The 17,865-nt window shown below is 43.4% G+C and overlaps 1 non-coding gene across 1 annotated transcript; it reads right to left on the bottom strand.

Annotated features, from left to right (window-relative positions):
* Positions 1-10,635: 10,635 nt before the first annotated feature.
* LOC121273436 lies at positions 10,636-10,776 on the bottom strand. The gene has a single exon (XR_005942029.1). It is a non-coding gene; the product is annotated as a U4 spliceosomal RNA (small nuclear RNA).
* Positions 10,777-17,865: the final 7,089 nt, after the last annotated feature.

The following is a 17,865-nucleotide window of genomic DNA, read 5'->3' as shown; positions in this document are numbered from 1 at the left end:
TGTTGATGTAACAGTGAGTGGGCGGGGCTTCACGGTCCTGTTTCCCCACAGGGTCCTTGTGCCCGGGAGAGGCAAACATTGGGGGGGACAGGGTTTTAAGCAGCTTCACCCCTTCCAAGGCTGCAGGTGATGTTTGCGGCCGAGAGGAGTCCATGGGCCATGTATATATTCAGAGTGAGAGGCTGCAGCCCCTATGGGGCTGATTCACAGCCTTTGGTAACACTTCAGCCCCACAATCCTAATCTCTGGTTGCCCAGTGTAGGAGGGTGGTGGGTGGGGTGGGGAGAGGGGCTGCGGTAAGACAGTGAATCTTTTCCTGTAACTGTTCATGAGCCTGTTTAAAACAGGAATTTGTAGATCCAGGATGGGTGACACACATGGGGGTGGTCACACTGGCTGCCGATCTCTCTTCCGTGGTCCTGTCCATGCCCGGGTGTCCCTGGAGAGGGACCAAGCGGTGTCCACCGGTACGTTTGATACCTCCCACATCCAGCGGACACCTCAGGGTACAGAGTGTCTCATTAACACTGGAAACAACATTCTGGTTTAGTTAGTAAAGTTTCCTTTGCTTTTATTGGGACCTTGTTGCTGATTTGAACTTATTCCTGTTCGATTGGACCATATGTTTGAGGAAAGAATATCCCAAAGAAATGCAAATTGTCTGTTTTGAACTTCGATCCTGTACTTACAGTGATGGTTCTTGTAAACTCCTTTTACCGGATTCAGGAGGGAGATGATTTGCAGATAGGAAACTCACAAATATCACATCAAGATCTGACAGTGTCACTCGATTCACCAGGAAACATCGAAACATAGAAATAGGAGCAGGAGTAGGTCATTCGGCCCTTCGGGCCTGCTCCACCATTCCTTATGATCATGGCTGATCAACCAACTCAATAGCCTCCTCCTGCTTTCTCCCCATATCCTTTGATCCCTTTCGCCCCAAGAGCTCCTTTATTTAGCTCCTTCTGGAAAACATACAATGTTTTGGCCTCAACTATTTTCTTTGGTAACGAATTCCACAGGCTCACCACTCTCTGGGTGAAGACATTTCTCCTAATCCCAGTCCTAAATGGTCTATCCTGTATCCTCAGACTGTGACCCCTGGTTCTGGACTCCCCCACCATCGGGAACACTTCTGCCTGCATCTACCCTGTCTAGTCCTGATAGAATTTTATAGGTTTCCATGAGATCCCCCCTCATTCTTCTGAACTCCAGTGAATATAATCCTAAATGACTCAATCTCTCCTCATATGTCAGTCCTGCCATCCCAGGAATCAGTCTGGTAAACCTTCACTGCATTCCCTCTATAGCAACAACATCCTTCCTTGGACAAGGAGACCAAAACTGCACACAATATTCCAGGTGTGGTCTCACCAAGGCCCTGTATAATTGCAGCAAAACACCCCTGCTTCTCTACTCGAATCCTCTCACTATGATGGCCAACATACCATTTGCCTCCTTTACTGCCTTCAGCACCTGCATGCTTACCTTCAGCGACTGGTGTACGAGGACACAGGTCTCATTGCACATTCCCCTCTCTCAATTTATAGCCATTCAGATAATAATCTGCCTTCCTGCTTTTGCTACCAAAGTGGATAACCTCACATTTATCCACATTATACTACATCTGCCATGCATCTGCCCACTCACTCAGCTTGTCCAAATCTCACTGAAGTATCTCTGCATCCTCCTCAAGGCTCACCCTCCCACCCAGCTTTGTGTTACCTGCAAATTTGGAGATATTACATTTAATTCCCTCACCTAAATCATTAACATATATATTGTGAAAGCTGGGGCTCCAGCACAGATCCCTGTGGTACCTCACTAGTAACTGACTGCCATTCGGAAAAAGACCCGTTTATACCTACTCTTTGTGTCCTGCCTGCCAATCAGTTTTCTATCCATCTCAATACACCATCCCCAATCCCATGTACTCTAATTTTACATGCTAATCTCTAATGTGGGACTTTGTCGAAAATCTTCTGACAGTCCAAATAAACCACATCCACTGGCTCCCCTCATCAACTTTACTAGTCACATCCTCGAAAAATTCCAGTAGATTTGTCAAGCATGATTTCCCTTTCGTAAATCCATGCTGACTTTGGCTGATTCTGCCACTATTTTCCAAGTGCTCAGCTATTAAATCTTCTACAATGGACTCTAGAATTTTCCCCACTACCGACGTCAGGCTGACTGGTCTATACTTCCCGACATTGGACCTGAATAACATTGATCTTTGACTGTGGAAGGAGAAATATTTGTCTGTTCTGTCTGTGGGAAAAGATTTCAAACATCAGTGTGACTGGAAAAGCACCGACACACAGACACGCCCAAGTGAGAGTGCTCCAGTGAACTGACTGTGGAAGGAGCTTTTACCTGTTACACCATTTGAAAAAAAAGCATCTCACCATTCACAGCGAGGAGAAACTGTGCATGTCTTCTGTCTGTGGACAAGGATTCAACTGATCGTCCAACATGGAGAGTCACGGGGACACCGACACCATGGAGAGACCGTGGAAATGTGGGGACTGGGGGTTAGGATTCAGATCCTCATCTGAGCTGGAAACTCATCAGTGCAGTCACACTGGGGAGTGGCCGTTCACCTGCACTGACTGTGGGAAGGGATTCACTCAGATAACTACCCTCACTTCACATCAACTTGTTCACTCTGACAAGAGACCTTTTAAATGTTCTGATTGTGAAAAGTGCTTTAAAAGCAGAAAGATTCTGCTGACACACCAGCAAGTTCACACTGGGCAGAAACCATTCAACTACTCCAAGTGTGGGAAGAGGTTCATTCAACTAACCCAGCTCACTTCACATCAACGTGTTCACTCTGAAAAGAGACCTTTTAAGCGTGCCGACTGTGAAAAGCTACAAAAGCAAAATGGATCTGCTAACACATCAGCGAGTTCACACTGGAGAATGGTCATTGACCTGCTCTGTGTGTGGGAAGGGATTCATTCACACATCCCTCCGGCTGAAACACCAGCGAGTTCACACTGGAGAGAGACTGTTCACCTGCTCCGTGTGTGGGAAGGGATTCAGTCATTCATCCACCCTGCAGACACACCAGTGTATTCACAAGTGACTCCTGGGGTTGGATTCTGCTGTTATTGCTGCTGTTAATCACATCCAGGACTGAACCATGTTCATTCTGACAGTTGGGGTTTGTTTCTGCTGATGTTAATAATCCCTGTAACTGTGCTGGAATTTAATATTCTGGATAAAGGTTAAATAAATCAGCTTTGTGTCAAACATTGTCAACATATTAGTCGAGGCATTGAATGCAAGAGCAGGGACGTTATGATGGAGCAGTATAAAGCATTAGTTAGGCCACATTTGGAGTACTCTGTGCAGTGCTGTTTGCCACAGTACAGGAAGGATGTGATTGCACTGGAGAGGGTTGCAGAGGAGATTCACTCAGGATGTTGACTGGGCTGGAGCATTTCAGCTATGAAGGAGAGACTAGATAGGCTACTTAGTTCTGTTGAAGAGTCATACGGACTCGAAATGTTAAATGTGTTCCTCTCCGCAGATGCTGCCAGACCTGCTGAGATTTTCCAGGTACTTTTATTTTTGTTCTAGATAGGCTGGGTTTGTTTTCCTCAGAGCAGAGAAGGCTGAGTGGGGACCTGATGGTGGTGCACAAAATTCTGAAGGGCATAGATAGGGTGGATAGGAAGAAATGTTTCTCTTTAGTGGAGGGGTCAATACTCAGGGGGTATAGATTGAAGGTAAGGGGCAGAAGGTTTAGAGGGGATTTGAGGATTTTCTTTTCACCCAGAGGGTGGGGGCTATCTGGAACCTGCCAGCAAAGCCTACATCCCGTGAATGAATTTTAAAAAAATACAGCACATTCATCCCAGGAATCAACCGAGTGAACCTTCCCTGAAATGCCTCTTATACAACTCCATCCATCCTCAAGATTATCCCATAACTATGTTATCATAAGGTGCGAATGGTACGAGCTGGGACTTGGTATTTCTTATTTTTCAATCCACTTGCTAACAGAATCTCCCCCTCCCTTCCCCAGATTCAGACAATGATTAACTGAGACTCAGTCTCTAATGACGGCCTTAAAAGTGGATAAATCCCCAGGCCCAGGTGAAATGGTGAACTCAGTACCTGAGGGAGTGGTAGAGGCAGGAACCCTCACAACATTTAAGAAGTATTTAGATGAACACTGGAAACCCCACAGCTAACAGGGCTATGGGCCAAGTGCTGCAAAATGGATGAGAGGAGATGGGGTTTGATGACAGGCACTGCAGGCATTCACCAAGGCTCCTTCAACAGCACCATCCAAACCCATGATCACTGCCATCTAGAAGGACAAGGGCAGCAGACAGATGGGAACACCACCACCTGGAAATTCCCCTCCGAGTCACTCACCATCCTGATATGGGAAAATATTGCCATTCCTTCACTGTCGTTGGGTCAAAATCCTGGAACTCCCTTCCTAACAGCACTGTGGGTGTACCTACACTACATGGATTGCAGCGGTTCAAGAAGGCCGCTCATCACCACCTTCCCAAACGCAACTAGGGATGGGCAACTAATGCTGGCCCAGCCAGTGAAGCCCATATCCCATGAATGAATATAAAAAACAGAACATGAGTGATTCGTGTGGCCAGTAGAATAAAACAACGTTTTAAATTATCAAGACATCAATACATATTCCACAGAAAAGTTGTCTCTCAAACATTTAGGAAAGAATTAAACACATTGAATCTGACAAAGTGAACCAAATTAATTTGAAGAGGGGAATAGAATCTGGATTTAGAAAATATCCACAAGGTGGATGAAGGTGAACAGAGAGCTAGAGAGTCTTTAAAGTCCGTGCATGAACTTTTGAACCAGGGGCAGGTGGGGAGGATGAATCTAAGTCGATAGTTATCACATCTTAGTGGAAAAGTTTTGACATTTATTCTTGGTAGCAGCTCAAGTGTTGGTGTTGCTGATTCTGATCATTCTAGTAGGTTCAGCATGTTATCCAAGGTTTGCCATCAAGAAATTATAAAAACATGCTCGTAGTTTAGAAATAGTGACGTTAGTCAGAAATCAGTTGTGAGAAATCAATAAGAATATTCCCTTCTCAAGCTGTGGAGATCTGTGAGAAATCACTGTCTAATTAACTTTATAAAATCTTCAGAAATTTATTCAACATAACAGAAATAGTTTTCTCTCTCTCCCTTGTTTAGGAAGAAAGATTCCTGGTTTGATAAACATCGGACAATGTACCCCTATGATAACTCATTGGGATGGTCTCAGTAGTTACGGGATGGAATTTGTAGTAGTTATTGAAGACAATGGCTTTTGTCTTCAATTTTAAATTGGAGGAATTTTCTGCTTATCCAGTACTGGGTGTGGGATAAGCAGTTGGATAATTTCGTAACAGTGGAGGAATGGAAAGGGATGGTGGCGAGGTAGACCCTCTGTGACATCTTAGTCCACTCCTCCATCACCCCCTACATCTCAATCCCCTCCCACGGCACCTTCCCATGCAACCGCAGAAGGTGCAACACCTGCCCCTTTACGTCCCCTCTCCTCACCGTCCAAGGGCCCAAACACTCCTTTCAAGTGAAGCAGCATTTCAGTTGCACTTCCCTCAGCTTAGTCTACTGCATTCGTTGCTCCCAATGCAGTTTCCTCTACATTGCAGAGACCAAACGCAGACTGGGTGACCGCTTTGCAGAACACCTTCGGTCTGTCCACAAGCATTACCCAGACCTCCCTGTCGCTTGCCATTTCAACACTCCACCCTGCTCTCATGCCCACATGTCCATCCTTGGCCTGCTGCATTGTTCCAGTGAAGCTCAATGCAAACCGGAGGAATGGTACCTCATCTTCCGACTAGGCACTTTACAGTCTACTAGACTGAATATTGAGTTCAACAATTTTAGATCATGAACTCTCTCCTCCATCCCCACCCCCTTTCTGATTTCCCCCCTTTTTTTTCCAATAATTTATATAGATTTTTCTTTTCCCACCTATTTCCATTATTTTTAAATGTATTTCCATCCATTATTTTATCTCTGCCTTTTAGCCTTTTTTGATTCCTTCACCCCACCTCCACTAGGGCCATCTGTACCTTGCTTGTCCTGCTTTCTACCCTTAATTAGCACATTCCTTAGATAATATCACCACCTTCAACACCTCTTTGTCCTTTTGTCTGTGACATCTTTTGGTTATCTCCACCTATCACTGGCCCTCTATCCAGCTCTACTTGCAGGTGTATGTGAACACCATCATCTCCAAGATCCCTTCCAAGTCACAAACCATCCTGACTTGTCTGGATCAACAGAAATTTCCTCTGTTTAAATATTGGGAAGACTGAAGCCATTGTCTTCAGTCCCCGCTACAAATTCCACTCCCTGACCACCGGCTCCATCCCTCTTACTGACAACTGTGTGAGGCTGAACCAGACTGTGCATAGGAACATAGGAGCAGGAGTAGGCCATTCAGCCCATTCTGCTCCACCATTCAATCTGTTCGAAGTCTTTTCCCACACTATCCACATATCCCTTTATGTAACTGCTCAACCTGTCATCCATTCCTTTGTTCTGTCTAGACTTAACTCTCCGAACACACTCCCGGCTGGCCTCCCACATTCAGCCTCCATGTAATCCAAAACTCTGCTTCCTCGCACCAAGTCTTGTTCATCCATCACCCCTGTACTCACCGACTTACAAAGCCTCTGGGTTAAGGAGAACCTCAATTTTAAATTTCTCATCCTTGTTTTCAAATCTCTCCATGGTCTCTCCCTCCCTACCTCTGTAATCTCCTCCATCCTCACAACCCTCCGAGGTATCTACACTTCTCTAATTCCGACCTGCTCAGCATTCCTGATTTTAACTGCACCACCTTTGGGTCTCCTCCAGCAGCTGCCAAGGCCACAAGCTCTGGAATTTCCCCGCTAAACCTCTCCACCTCACTTTCCTCCTTTAAGATAATCCATAAAGCCTACCTCTTTGAGTAAACTTTTGTCCATGTGGCTCTGTGTCAAATGTTGCTTTCTAACACTCCTGTGAAACACCTCGGTACGTTCCATTACACAATAGAATTAATTAATTACCATTTCAGGGTGGGCAGAATTTGATAGTCAACACAGGTACTAAAGCGGAAGAGAAATGGACTATAGCGCAGGGAAAACGATTCCTGAAAGATACTGTGGGAAGATAAAGCTGGTGAGCCAGCAGCACATGGTCGGGGGATGGACAGCAGTGGAAACCTCATTTAGACACAGTTGGCAGAAGAAATATTAAAATCCTAAACATAGTTAAAATACACCCATTATTAGAGATAGAGAAAGTTAGACAATGGCAGAGAGGTGATCAGGAAGGGCAGAGGATGAAACAGAGCAATAGATGGACATGGATTCAGATCCTCAGTAAAGGAGTCACACCAGCCCCAGAGCCATGAAACCTCTCATAGATAACAGAGTACAGCACCAAAAGCTCTAAACTGTTGATGAATAGTCAAATATACTCAACTCTGAAACAATTACAGTTTTTAAATTTAAAATCTCCTGCTGGAGCCTGCAGCTGGAAAGATATCAGAGGCACTGGAGTCAGAGAAAAATCTCCCAGTTCAGGAAATACCCGGGGAGCCGGGTGATGTCACCATGTAATTGTCGATGTGTGATGATGTCACAGTGTAACTGTTGATGCGTGATAATGTCACAGTGTAATTGTCAATGTGTGATGATGTCACACACACAGACACATAACATCTGGGTCTGTGCAGACCAGTGATCACCACACATTATGAAGAATATGAGAGGGTGCGGAGGAGATTTACCAAAATGGGTAAGGGATGAGGGATTTTAGTTGTAAGGTTAGTTTGGAGAAACTGGGGATGTTCGCCTTGGAGCAAAGTGGATTGAGGGGAGATTTTATGGAGGTGTCCAAGTTTATGATAGGTTGAGATAAGATAAAGATGTTCACATTAGTTGATCATTAAAGGATTACAGACATAAATTTAAGATTTGAGGCAATATATACAGAGGGCCTGCGAGGAAAAAAAAATACCCAATGAGTGATTGAGTGGAACTCAATGCTTACGCTCAGAGGCCGATAATATTCAGGTCCTGATGAATCGAATGACTCTGTCAGGTCTTGATGTGATTTTGGTTTGAGTTTCCCGTCTGCAAATCCTTCCCATTCAACATCCTGTAAAAAGGAGATTATAAAAATACTCATCACTGTCAGTCCAGGATACAAGTTGCGTAGAAACAAACATTCCTCTTGGTTTGAGTTTGCTGTGTGTAAATCCTCCCCTTCTAACTCCCTGTAAAGAGTTTCCAAACTCCATCCCTGTCAGTCCAGGATAGAAATTCACAACATTCTCTCCTCCTGCTACCTGGACCAGGATGACCGCGCATGCGCCCTGCTGCACAGCCGCTGCCCCGGGCCTGGCAGAGGGAGACACCCAGTCATTTCCGGTCTGTTCGCTGCAAACGCGGGACTGGTAATTTCATATTAAGGGTATGCGGCCTGCACCGAGTGTTTCTGAAGCCTCCCTGCCTACTTCACTGGCTCCAAGCCTCCCGCCCACCCACTAAATCTGTTACTCTTCCGCAGTCACTATTTTCTCTCCGGCTCCGCTCACGGAACAGCACTGCGCACGCTCAGATAGGAGACCGCACTGCGCAGATGCCAATCACACTTAGCTATACGCATGCGCAAAGCAATGGCGTCCTGGATAGGACACATTCTGTCGCGCTCTGAATGCTGGGTGAAATGTCCGCCATTGGAGAGTGATATTCTTGCATGTAAATTTATGTTTCATGTTTTAATGATGATCGAACGCTTCGAGAGAAAATTTAAAATTATTAATTCGATTAATAGAACAGTCAAAGTACACGGGCTTCCACCATACTTCTGTCCTGGGTGTAATTAAGAATAGAACAAGCCCCAACAGTTCGAGGTGAATTCACTGGATTCTCAGCATTCTGGCTGAAGAAGTTATTTTTCCTTCCATATGCCGGGCATTTAAACTCTGTCTTGTCATTCAGAACGTGACTGTTGCGACTTAATTCCTTTGAACTTTTAAAGCTGGATTGTTAACAGGTGGCCAAACTGAGGAAATCCCTTCGCAAAGTTTTCTCCATCAGATGTGACTGCTGCTGTATCAACGAATGAGGTGATTGAGAGAATCCATTTCCACATTCAGATGGTGAATGATGTTTTAATCATGTGACTTTACCCAGGATTGTCCAGCTCAGACTTGGATCTCTAATCCTTCTGGCAATGAGTTCTACATTCTACTCAAAGAAAAGAGAAGAGAAAGGCGATGCTATAACTCTGAAATAAAGCACAATATTTTGGAACTAAAACAGCTCTGGTAGCATCTGTGGAGAGAGAAACATAGTTTTCATATCAGGTCTGTGACTTTTCAGCAGAACTGTACTGAATCAGTGCACAGGCCTGAAAACATAACTCTGGTTCTCAATCCACAGAAATTCCCAGATATGCTGAGTATTTCCATCATTTTCTGTTTTCATCTCTGGTTAAAGACGTTGCCTCTGAATTGGACATTGGATTTATTGGTGACTAATTTATGTTGATTCTTGTCTATCCACAAGTGGAAACATCTTCCAAATCTTTTTCTAAAATTAACGGCTTTGCTGAGGTCATCCCTCACCCTTTTCTCCACAGAAAGCCTTTTTAACCTGTTCAATCTCTTTTGAATGAGATAAATTTCCAATTTTAGTATAATTCCAGTAAACCTTTCTTGCATCTTCTCCTATGCTTCTAGATCCATCTAATTATATAAAGAGGGAGCTAATCTGAGACTTCAATCTCATCATTTCCCCCAAATGCATGTATGTTGGAAGGATCGGTATTGCAGTGGGAGAGAGGACTATGGTTTCAAGCTTTGATTTCCCAACCTCTCTTTCACAGTATCCCATGAGCAGAACTTAAGATGAAATTAACACATCCAATGAAAAGATTTAGAAAGTGGCGTGTTACTTTTATATGTGACTAACTCACTCTTGCATTCTGTAAATCCTGCTTGGAGGTTTTGTGAATGGGATATCATCTACCTGCGATTTCCTAAGCCTGTGCTTGTGGGAGATTTGGCCCCTGTTGCAGTTTCTACTTCCCAGAGATGGCCAGTAACCCGCTGATTGAAACAGCAATTACCACTTTCCCCTGCTGGCTGCTGGACAGCAAATAGTTGCTGCTTTCTACTTTTCCCTGTCTCACTCGCTGCTGGGCTGAGGAAGAGCAAATAGTTGATGGGTTTGTTTGAATCCAATAACTTAATAGTTTTCTAATGGGTGAGATGTAAGTACATGGGAGATGTAATTGTTTTCTAATGAGAAGCTAAATGGCAGCAGGGGGACAGCTTCATAAATCAATGAAAGTAGCAACAATCCCACTGAATCCTCACTCAGGTAAATGCAGCAACGTGGAAATGGTGAGAAAATATTTAGTGATACAAGTGTTACCCAATCAATTTCATAAATATGTCTAAACAGCATTAGCAACCCCAGCACTGACAGAGTTCAATCAACACAACCATTAAACGCTGAAAAGCTCAGCTCTTCAAAGATGCTGCTTTGCCTGCTGAATATTAACAGAAACCTCTGGGATTATTTTACTATTTTTTCACATATGTAAACAGTCTCCAAAAAGACTATCAAAAATTGCTAATAGCAACTTTGTTTTAAGTCACCATAGCCGGATATTGGGAAAAGTTTTCAATAAGCAATAATTGCACCTCAGTTAAACCTCATTGGCTACAATACTGCCACTGCGCAAAGTTAAAGAAAGCTCCCTAGGCAAACGGTGGTCTAGCAAACACAAACTGTTCACACTTGTGGTGAGCAAAATGAATTGATTTCAGCGCATTGCATACACTCGCCTGGGATTGAATTTATCAGATGTAACTTATTTTCGAAAATTATATCAGTAAATTAAAACATTATTTATCAGACAGAATGTTGAAATGAGAAGGAAAGGCTTATGGGATGGGAATATGCTAATCCTCCCTATGATACCTTGTGAAGTGAAATGATGCCCTGTCTGCTGGGAGCACGTGTCCAAGCTCCCCAGTGGGTAGTTTAAACGGTTGTGTTAACTCTAACATAACTAATAGTAACACTACTTTGAACATTGTTTATAAATGATAATTTTAAAAAGCTCTGGACACAGAATTGTGTCCTCGTGCATTGTACCCAGTTCAGACTCAGTGAGTGGGAGTGGGAGCAGGGAGAAGAGAGTTTTCTACTTCATGTTGACACATTGTACTCAGTTCAGGCTCAGTGAGTGGGAGTGGGAGCAGGGAGAAGAGAGTTTTCTACTTCATGTTGACACATTGTACCCAGTTCAGACTCAGTTAGCGGCAGTGGGAGCAGGGAGAAGAGAATTTTCTGCTTCATGTTGATACATTGTACCCAGTTCAGGCTCAGTGAGTGGGAGTGGGAGCAGGGAGAAGAGAGTTTTCTGCTTTATTTTGATACATTGTTAGGAACTGGACAGGGCAGTTCTGATGAATCATGCACCCCCAGCTGCTTATGCTGATGAATATTTCCAGCTTTGCTTTTTTTTACTTTTAAATTTCAAGATTCATCTTCTGCAATTATTATTTGGACAGATCTGAATTTCATTTGATCCCAGCCATGTTTTCAATGTGTGATTAGTGGTTTTACAGTTTTGTGTATCCATGCACAGAGTGTGAGACAGCATTTATTACCAATCCCTACCTGCCCTTGAGAAGGTGGTAGTGAGCTGCTTTCTTGAACGGCTGCAGTCCTTGTGGTGTAGGTACACCCACAGTGTTGTAATTATGATACAACCTTTCAGAGCCAATAATTAAACTTGGCTCAAATATATTAAGTGGAGAAATGAAAGCAAAATGTTACTTAAAAGGTACTGAAACATGATATTTATTCATGTGCTGATATAACACACTGCTATTTAATTGATTTCTTAACCTGTGTGTGCTGCTCCACCTGTGTTTTCCAACCCATCTTTTGAAGACTCCAGCCGAGCAAAGAAAGCAATCAAATTTAAATCAGCAACCTCAAACTTTATATTCACCCCCTTTCAGAGTTAGGTGATTTTTTTTTGTGCTAAGCAGACTTCATACAATCTAAAGGAAGACATTTTATTAAATGGAAGTGACTTCTATCCCATCTTCACTGGACATTCTTAATTATTGCACACGTGTCCTCTGAAGGCTGTGGCACATTTGTAACATTTAACTGTTAAACTGGCCTCTGAGTTGAAGATCGCTGCACTAAATGGAGAAATCCAACTAAGATGATAGTTGTAACTGTAAATATCAGGCTCCAGGTCAGTAGCTGGAATTGTTATTTTTTCGATTTTGAATAAGTAACACATGGTTGCATTTGTTGTGTGATGTTTGACGTGTAACTCTGGAGATTGGCTCCAATACTTTATGCATATTTGTAAAGTTAAATGCTGGTCTGTTTTATAATGATTGGTGCAATAACCACCTAGTGTTCGATGTTTTATTTTGAATGCAATTTTCAGGATGAGCTGTCTTTCTAAAGCCTGGACATCCGTCCGAGTAATCCAGAGGCCCAGGCTCATACTCTGAGGGCACAGGTTCAAATCCCACCATGGCAGCTGGTGGAATTTAAATTCAATTAGTAAATCTGCAATCACAAGCAATGAGACTATCATCAGTTTTTGTAAAAACATACCTGGTTACTCATGTCCTTTAGGGAAGGAAATTTGCCATCCTCACCTGGTCTGGCCTACATGTGACTGATAAATAACAATAAATAAGTAAAATAAATAAAATAAGAATAAGAAAAAAGTGCGCCAATTAACTGATTTCCTGGTGGTAATTTAACCTGGAATCACCATGGGTGATATTAATAATTAACACATTCCCATGACATCTCAGTTTACCAAAGTCTGTCCCAATCCATGTGAATGATAAATGGGTTCTCACAATAGTGGGAGGTTAATTTATTAGTGAATCTTCATCTACTGTACCCAATATTTCATGCTGCCATTTATCCATTGATGCATTTTTGACATCCAAAAGTTTCAGAAATATTACCAAACAGAAACAGACTGTCACCTCCAACAAGGTCTATGTTTAGCTTCCCCAATAGAACTATTCCTAATCTCACAGACTCGCTAATCCACCAAGCTCGTTTCTCCCTGTGTCTTCCCATCACTTTTTTAACATGTTCTTCTATGTTGCCCTGGTCTCTGCTTCAATCATTGACTCTGCTAATACATTTCATAGTCTCCATGGAGAAAACAACTCATCCAGCTCAGGAATAGAGCCCAAATGTTCAAGTATTTCTCCCGAGCTGTACTTCCACACATGAGGCAGAATGCCACTGACTGAGCTGGATCCTTTCTGTCCCCTCAGCTCCAATCCTACCGTGTGGAGCTGAACAACAACAATTTTCACTGATTGACATTTAATCCAATAAAACACCGCAAAGCAATTCACAGGAAGCATTCCCAAAGTTTGATCATGACCCACCCAGAAGGAGATATTAGGATGGGTGGCCAGGAACGTGGTAAAAGGAGTAAATTTTAAGGAGCATCTTAAAGGAATGGAGAGAGAGTGGACAGAGGTGGAGAGTTTGAGAGAGTGAATTCTAGTACTGGGAGCCTCGGCAGCTGAAAGTGAGTGAAGGATGAAAGTGAGATGAATTTTATGCCGAAAGCTTAATAGTGAATTGACTCTAACTTTCTGAAATGGTCTGATCCATTTTTCAGAAGTGAGTCAAATTGCGGTGTCACAGGAAAGTACAACACAAGAGGAGATGGTTTGACTCACTGTTCCTACAAGGGCAGTGCAACCAGTCCCACTTCCTCACCCTTTCCCCATACAGGAGGAGATGGTTTGACCCACTGTGTCTGCAGGAGCTGTGAAACCAGTCCCACATCCACACCCTTTCCCCACACAGGAGGAGGTGGTTTGACCCACTGTGACTGCAAGAGCTGTGAAACCAGTCCCACATCCACACCCTTTCCCCACACAGGAGGAGATGGTTTGAACCACAGTGTCTGCAAGAGCTGTGAAACCAGTCCCACATCCACACTCTTTTCCCACACAGGAGGAGATGGTTTGACCCACTGTGCCTACAAGAGCTGTGCAACCAGTCCCACAACCCCACCCTTTTCCCACATTGCTGCAGATTTTCGTCCTTCTCATCTTCCCTTTTCAAGGCTGCGATTCATTCTGTCTGCACCATCATATTAGGCAGTGATTTCCAATAAATCACTTTGCATTTTAAATAAAACACCTTATTGCCTCTGGTACTCCTGATACTCATCTTAAATCAGTGCCATCGGGTATTGACCCTTCATCCATTTAAAGCAGTTTCTCTTTAATTTCTCTATCTGAACCTTTCATGATTTTAATCGATCACAATTCCTGTTTTTCCTTCTCGGCTTTCAGAAGAACAACCTCAGATTCTTCGGTCTATGAACTAAACTGTACTTCCTCATTTCTGAATTTGAACGTGGGTTTGTATCGTCACAACCGCGTTTTCTCCATGTCCCATTTGGGGTGAAAAAACAAGATATTTTTTAGCTGAAGAGTTTATGGATAACAGCAGCATTGGCAAATTTTAGGGAATATTTTCTGGCAGCGAAAGGACACACAAAAAGCCTGGAACTGTGCAGCAGTCAATATCCAAGGGTGTAAAAAGAGAAAATATTTGACTGTTCTCGATCTACCGACCTCTCATACAATTGTTACATGTAGTAACTAATTACACCACGGAAACATGTACCAAGGTGAGTTGCAAGATACCTAAAGCTGGTATTAACAAGCTGAAGTTTCAGATTGTTGCCACAATAATTGCAGTTGTCCTCATTCCGTTCCTGTCACTTTTGGACAGTGATAAGATGCAAGGCACAAGGAATAAACTGACTAAAGGGATGATGCTGCGAGGCTAAATGTGGGGGATAAAAGTTTTTCTGCTTGATGTTCAAACCGGCAGAAATATCACTCCTGATCAAACAATCACAGCCACTATTTCAAAGCAGCACGCCAAACCGAGAAGTGCAACTTCCTATAATTTTATATTTCCCAACAGCATGTTTGTTTTTTCACACTCCTTCTGCCATTTTATAACCCAATCCAGCAAAATATATTTTCTTACCTTGTATCCTATTCGTTTGAAGTCAAGACATAGAGCAAATTCAGTGTGTTTTCTTGTCATTTCTCGAATGAGATTTTGGAACCAGGCTAGTTGAAGGACACTTTTATCAGAGCCAATTCTTTATTGTCTTTCACTGTTTAAAACAGGTACTATTATCATCAGCCTATTATGTACCTTACATAAGAAAATAAGAACTAGGAGCAGGAGTAGGCAATTCAGCCCCTCCAGCCTGCCCCGCCATTCAATACAACCATGCCTCATCTCATTTCAGCCTCAATCTCTCCTGGTTCCATTCTTCTCTATCTAATCATAGCTAGAGAATCACTTCGAATGTCTTCCCTTCCCACTCCCACAGTTACCTCTGGTGTCCCCCAGAGGATCCAGCCTTGGCATCCTCTTATTTCTCATCAACATGTTCCCCACAATGACATCATCTGAAGACACAATGTCAGTTATCAAGTGTACACTGACAGTGCCCAGCGCTACCTCACCACCACCTCTCTCCACTTCTCCACTTTTGTTAAATTATCAGACTGTTTGTCTGATATCCAATGGTGAATGTGCAGAAATTTCCTCCAATTAAGTATTGGGAAGACTGAAGCCATTATTTTCATTCCCGAGCTACCAACTCCATTCCTCTTCCTCACAACTGTCTGAGACTAAACCAGACTTTTTGCACACTTGATGTCAGATTTGACCCCGAGATGCGATTCCAACTCATGTGTGTGTGTGTCCCGCTGATTTTCAGGTCACACCAATGATTTAAATATTTCCCCAGACAGAACAGACAAACAATTCTCCTTCCATATCAGAGGCTGATCTGATATGAATTCAGTGATTCTATAAGACCTTGCAAGATTTTTAGTTTGAGTTTCCCATCTGAAAATCATCTCCCTCTAATCTCCTGTAAACAGAGTTGACAAAAGCCAACACTGTCAGTACAAGATAGAAATTCAGAACAGACTCTTCTAGTTTCTATGGAACATTCTTTCTCCATTCATTCCCCCTAATCTATAAATCCCCATCCCACACAATCCTCCCCCTCTCTGCTCATTGTTCCAGATTCAGTGCCCAGTCACCTACTAATTCTTTTCCCCTCTCCAAATTCTCTGTCTTCCTGTCCTTAAAGTGGTGGCTCAGGCTGTGGGTCAATCCCACTCCTTCACTCTAATTCTACCAAATAATTCAACTCAAAACAACAAACCATCTTTAATTACTTGATTCATCATTTGGATGTTTGGAAAGAATCAGCTTTTTCCCAACTGTGGAGAACAGCAAGTCCAGTGATTAATTCAGAGCCTCTTTCTCCCCAGGTCTGTTCCAACAAGCTGTGTCTATCCAAGTTACATTCATACAGACTCACTCACTCAGTAAGTGATCAGGTCTCACTGAACTTTGATACAAGCTGTGCCTATCTGAGTTACATTGATACAGACTCACTCACTCAGTAAGTGATCAGGTCTCACTGAACTATGACACAAACTGTGTCTATCTGAGTTCCATTGATACAGACTCAATAAGTGATCAGGTCTAACTGAAATACAACAACAAATGCAACAACTTATACTTATATCTAGGTTTTAACGTAATACATTGTTCCAAGAATTTTCACAGGGGCATAAGGACATATTAGGTCAGATGACCAACTGCTTGGTCAAGGAGGTTAGTTATAAGGAGTGTCTGAAAGGGGGAAAGTGAATTAGAAAGGTGGAGAGGTTTAGGGAGGAAATCCCAGAGCTGAGGGCCCAGGCAGCTGAAGGCCCGGCCACCAATGGTGGAGTGATTAAAATCGGGGATGAAGGACATCAGGTAATGGTGCTCCATGTATGTGGGCCCCATAGCCCAGGCTCAAGGCCCAAATCTGAACTTTGGGACATTGTTTGACTGTCCCGGGTCTCAGAGAAAAACAATTCCCCAAATAAACATCTTGTTGGATTTTTGTTTATTGATACCATAAGAAGTTTGGACCAGTTGAGTCCTCCTGTGTACTTCATGGAGATTGACTTTAACAGAGTTAAAATCCTCTGGATATCAGTGTCAGAACAAGAACATGTTTTAGCAAAAATAAAAATATATAAATACTGAAAAACGGAACAGAACAAACCTGGGGAAATACACAGCAGGTCACTCACCATTAGAAAGTGATAAGTTAATAGTCACTGTTTCAGGTGGGACTCCTTCAGAATGAACACTTCCCACCACCAGCACCAACCCCCCTCCCCCCATCCCCCTCCCTGTGAACTGAACATTCCTCCACCCACTGATCCACCCAATGGCTCCCAGCCTGGATTGACATTCACCATGAACCCAGTGAGAGGGTGAGCTGGCCCACGGGATGTCAGAATAGACAAGAGCTGGAAGTGATTCCAATCAATGCGTTTTAAGTTTCATTGTTAAAAACAGGAAACTTAACATTTTGTCAAGCCCTCATGTGCACACCCTTGGTGAATTACAATTTCTCACCCAGTCCTTTCCTCAGGTTTCAACATGGTGCATCCTGTGTGGGTTCAGCAGAAGTAGAGACAGGCTGCTCGGGAGATGGGGGCAGAGTCTCGGGAGATGGGGGCAGAGTGTCGGGAGATGGGGGCAGAGTGTCGGGAGATGGGGGCAGAGTGTCGGGAGATGGGGGCAGAGTGTCGGGAGATGGGGGCAGAGTGTCGGGAGATGGGGCAGAGTGTCGGGAGATGGGGGCAGAGTGTCGGGAGATGGGGGCAGAGTGTCGGGAGATGGGGCAGAGTGTCGGGAGA

The sequence above is a fragment of the Carcharodon carcharias genome, assembly GCF_017639515.1.
Source record: "Carcharodon carcharias isolate sCarCar2 chromosome 21 unlocalized genomic scaffold, sCarCar2.pri SUPER_21_unloc_1, whole genome shotgun sequence".
In the NCBI taxonomy this organism is placed as follows: domain Eukaryota; kingdom Metazoa; phylum Chordata; class Chondrichthyes; order Lamniformes; family Lamnidae; genus Carcharodon; species Carcharodon carcharias.
This window is presented reverse-complemented; position numbering and strand designations above follow the sequence as displayed.